Below are 4,693 nucleotides of genomic sequence, written 5' to 3'. Positions count from 1 at the left end.
TTTTTGTTAAGAAGACTAAGAGTAAAAGATGTTTTATATGACACATTCTACCAGTGTCCCAAGTTTCAAAGTGTTTCGTTAGTGTTTCGTTAAGAAAATACTGGCGCCCCCGTTTTAAAATAGATCCGAATTTCACTCTTTACTATTTCAAGTCTATTCTCATGAACTTTATTACAAAATGATAAAAAAAAAAAAGAAAACATTTGCTTCAACTTATGATAAAAAATTATTTCATCGAAATCCCTTTTCCCCTCATTCTACCAACAAATAGCTGTGTTAAACGACATTAAACTGGTTTAGCGTTGCGTAGAAAAAACTTCCATTAAGCTTCATCACTTCAGTTGACTTTGTTAGCCCCTTTTATATATATTCACTATAAAGCATATTTACTAACTCTATAACTTTTTATTGTCTTTAGGTTTTAATGTCAATATTTATTTATTTGCTTCTCGTTTCAAACTAGTCGTATAAGCTGGTGGTTAGTTCAGAAGTGTGTTGTTTGAAGAAAGACATGATAGTACTTAAGCAAAATAATCAAACCTGTATATACAAGTTCACTTCAGCAATATTTTTAATGCCATATAAATAGACTTATTAAACCGCCCTGGATTATCCAAGGCAGCCCCGGTGTGTTCCAGAGGCTTAAAGACTCCTCGAGAGTAAGCATAAACTTTTAAAATGACGATGGAATAGTGTCCTGTTTTCTTATTTTGAAGACCTTACAGATAAATTTTAAATGCTTAAGCAGCTACTGAAAGTAATGAATAAGAAAACAATGGTACTCAAGTCGAGACAGAAGTAGAGAGGCATCGTTGCTCTCGCAAAATGGAATGAATAAGAACAATAGAACAGGAGAGAGAGAGAGAGAGAGAGAGAGAGAGAGAGAGAGAGAGAGAAAGAGAAAGAGAAAGAAGTCTATCGATTGTAAAAGTAATAACACAAAATTCATTTGCATTCTTACTTTGATTCCCATGTTGGGAATGATAGTAGAGTCCTAATGTAATAATATCTATACTAACCTAAGGTGACGAGCTAGCAGAATTGTTACCGCACCGGATACAATCTTAGCGGCATTTCGTCCGTTTTCCCGTTCTGAGTTCATATTCCGCCGATGTCGACTTTGCCTTTCATCCAAACTGATATATATGAGTGTGTTTGTTCCCCACTACCGCTTGACAACTGGTATTGGTGTGTTCACGTATCCGTAACCTAGCGATCGGCATGCTTAAGTATGATATCAGAAATTTTACTATCTGAACATTGCTGACTCACAACAGGAAACTATATGAAAATAATACGTTAGTATGTTAGGAAAAGAGTTAAGACATGGAAACAAGTCCACTTAAAAAACTGATATGAGTGCAGCTCATTTAATTTCATAGACAAAAGCCGACGCAAAGAACCTAGCTACGTGAGAAATAACTAATATATATATATAATGATGAGTTCGTAGATATGTCAATGTAGAAGATTGATTGTATATTGAATTTTGTTTTTGAAAAAAAAAAAACAATAGTCGTGATTGAACAGATGGCGAGCTACCAACGAACCAACTTTCTTTTCCTGTTGGCAATCAATTTACCTAACATCTCAGGTGTCATCAAGAAAGTCATGAATGTCACATGCTCTCTTTACTTCCTCTATAAATCTGGGAGAACCTTGTACCAATGTAAGAAATCCAATATTTATAGCAAAATAGGTTTTGCGAATATTACTTGTTGTTGATCTATGATTGTCATTGTCTTCACAAATCTCTCTCTCTGTCCTCCACCCACACATCAACATGTAACATAAAGTAACGTTGCAACTCTGCTCTTCATTAATTATTCACTTCTAAAATGTTGCCTAGAATAATTGTTCTATTGGAGGTGACAGTTCTCTGTATAGTATTAAGTGAAAGTGCATTATTTTATGATGTTGAAGTCGGAATTTCGCTAATTGCTATATGTGATCTCATTAAATTCTTTGAAACAACAATTCATTTTTAAATTCCATTAGTGTATTCCTTAATAATCATGTTCATTAATGAAAAGAACAGTTTGTTGTTGTTACTTAGCCCCAGATTAAGGCAAGCTGGCAGAATCGTTACCGCACCAAACAAAATACTTGACGGCATTTCTTCCTGCGCTTTACGCCCTAAGCTCAAATTCTACCGAAGTCGACTTTGCTTTTCACCCTTTCCAGGTCGATAAAAATAAGTATCAGTTAAGCATTGAGATCGATGTAATTGACTAACTCCCCAAAATTGCTGGCCCTGTACCAACATTTAAAACTGTTATTTAGTCCCAGATTATAGCGGTGAACTGGCAGAATCGTTCGAGTAGCGTAAAAATAATGCCTTACAGTATTTATTCCGAGTCCAATTCCCGCCGAGGTCAGCTTTGGCTTTCAAAACTCCGGCATAGTTAAAATAAGTACCAGTCAAGTACTAGGATCGATAGTCTCGACTAACACCCATCTCCTCAAAACTGTTGCTCTTGTGCCTAAATCATGAACTCTTATCTAGTTTCAGATCAGTTCTATCTCCACGATTTTAAGGATCGCGACTTTAAGGATTGTTGTGTCGTGTATTTTGTTCAGATAAATCCCCTTATTGTACGAAAGAGGAGGATCAACGAAGCCTGCATTCGTTTAGCATCGAGTAATCTCTAATTCAAATTTGTAGAATTCTCTGAAGTTTTCTATAACTAATTTAACTCCAAATATTAAACCTTCTTTCTCATTTTATCAAATCATTATATCTTGTAAAAATATTGATTTCAAATGTTGGTACTAGGCAGGTCTGGGGAAGGGGTTAAGTCGATTACATCGACTCCAAAAGAATGAAAGGCAAAGTCGACCTCGGTTGAATTTGAACTCAGAACGTGAGGACGGACGAGATGCCGTTAACCAGATTGCCTGACGTAAAATTGTAAAATGATAAAATTATTTTTAGTTTGAAAAATTGAATTATGCCTTCTGAATTTTCTTGGAGCTTGACTTTCATCACCGTGACATTCAGTCCTGAATTTTATAACATTAGTACATGTTCCAAATAAATTTTGACTTTCTGTACATTGTTACATTGCAATCCTAAACGAGAAGAAATAAAATCTAACCTTCTTCCAGTGTTGCGTCCGAGCACTACATTGTGGTATGTCACTCGTTTTTAAAGACGATAAAGTATTATTTGTAGGGGATTTTGTTGCTGTTTCTAACAGAGCGAATAACCTCACTAGCTGGTTACGATGGAAGTTTCTAGTTAGGGTATTTATCATGAGACATGTTTGGAATTAGAGCGCTTAAAATAGTACCTTGCATTTTAACATTTTAAAGTCAGTATCACCAGAATAGGTTAAGGAATATTTGACTTGTTACAATGAACAAGATCATTTGCAAATGACTACTTTGAACCTCTTATGCTACTCCTTTTTCTCATTAACTGGAATGCTCAAATCAGTACTGACTGAATCAGCCTATGATCGAAGATATTCTTGTTGTGGTCACCCATCTATTCTTTTTTCTTCAGTTTTTTCTCAGCCATTTTTTTAAAGGCAGAATGTGTGGTTCCAAAGAGATTTGGCTGCTTTTTCTCATATAGACCGCATAGAGATTTGCTCGTTGTAGTCGAGCACCGGGCCAGCCCTGAATGAACAGATTTATGATCAAAAGTAGTTTGTCCTTTTTTAAAGATTACTGAATGTGATTTGAGGGAAATGTGACTGCTTTTTAAGTATGGTTACTCAACATTAAGTTGAACAGTCTTGTAGGAATGACCATTACTTTACTGTCCATACGCTAATTCTTTTCAGAGTTCAGATGCGCCATACAAATCTTGCATCCTGAGGTATATAAAATATGTTAATATTTTTATATGATATAAGGCGGCGAGCTGGCAGAATCGTTAGCACGCCGGGCAAAATGCTTAGCGGTATTTCATCTGCCGCTACATTCTGAGTTCAAATTCCGCCGATGTCGACTTTTCCTTTGATCCTTTCGGGGTCGATTAAATAAGTACTAGTTACGTACTGGGGTCGATGTAATCGACTTAATCCGTTCGTCTGCCCTTGTTTGTCCCCTCTGTGTGTAGCCCCTTGTGGACAGTAAAGAAATAAGAATCGTTAGCACGCCAGGTGTACTGCTTAGCGGCATTTCGTTCGTCGCCACATTCTGAGTTCAAATTCCGCCGAAGTTGACCTTACTTTTCATCCTTTCGGATAAAATAAGTGCCAGTTGAGCACTAGAGTCGATGTAACCGACTTAACCCTTTCTCCAAAATCGCTGGTCTTGTGCCAAAATTTATGTAGGATATAATGAGTTGATAAGGATTTAAATTTGTTACTGAGAGCTTCAGAAAATGCTTAAATTTAACTCAGTCAATTATGATATCAGTTTCTTGGATTCAAATTTTTGTTCATATTTGTATGTTGTTTCGAAATGACAGATGTAACTCTAGGCAAATTTTCTTCTGATAAATACTCATAGAATAATGATCGCTATAATTAGCCATGTCAGCAGCTTTTAGAAATGAGGGAAACCCATCAAATTTTATTTTTTACAATGAATTTGTTATCGTCAATAAGCTTCATTAGTATGCCGCTAGACACTTACACGAAATCTTTTTTTTAAATGAAAATGGGTTTGAAAAATGTGTGTGCAGTTTTATTTAGTCAAATAACAGGAACGACTTTGAAGTGATTCGTGCAGTAACCTG

General features: G+C 35.8%; 1 protein-coding gene and 1 long non-coding RNA gene across 2 annotated transcripts in view; one reads left to right on the top strand and one right to left on the bottom strand.

Moving 5' to 3' along the window:
- LOC128247324 (uncharacterized) overlaps nucleotides 1-1,411 on the bottom strand; it is a 9,282-nt gene extending 7,871 nt beyond the window's left edge. Inside the window, exon 1 of the long non-coding RNA XR_008263705.1 lies at nucleotides 1,020-1,411. This is a non-coding gene — a long non-coding RNA (uncharacterized LOC128247324). The remainder of the gene's footprint in view (nucleotides 1-1,019) is intronic.
- LOC106878243 (nuclear hormone receptor family member nhr-48) overlaps nucleotides 1-4,693 on the top strand; it is a 329,560-nt gene that overhangs the window by 189,645 nt on the left and 135,222 nt on the right. The window lies entirely within an intron of this gene.

This window comes from Octopus bimaculoides, chromosome 3 (assembly GCF_001194135.2).
Source record: "Octopus bimaculoides isolate UCB-OBI-ISO-001 chromosome 3, ASM119413v2, whole genome shotgun sequence".
Lineage (NCBI taxonomy): Eukaryota > Metazoa > Mollusca > Cephalopoda > Octopoda > Octopodidae > Octopus > Octopus bimaculoides.
This window is presented reverse-complemented; position numbering and strand designations above follow the sequence as displayed.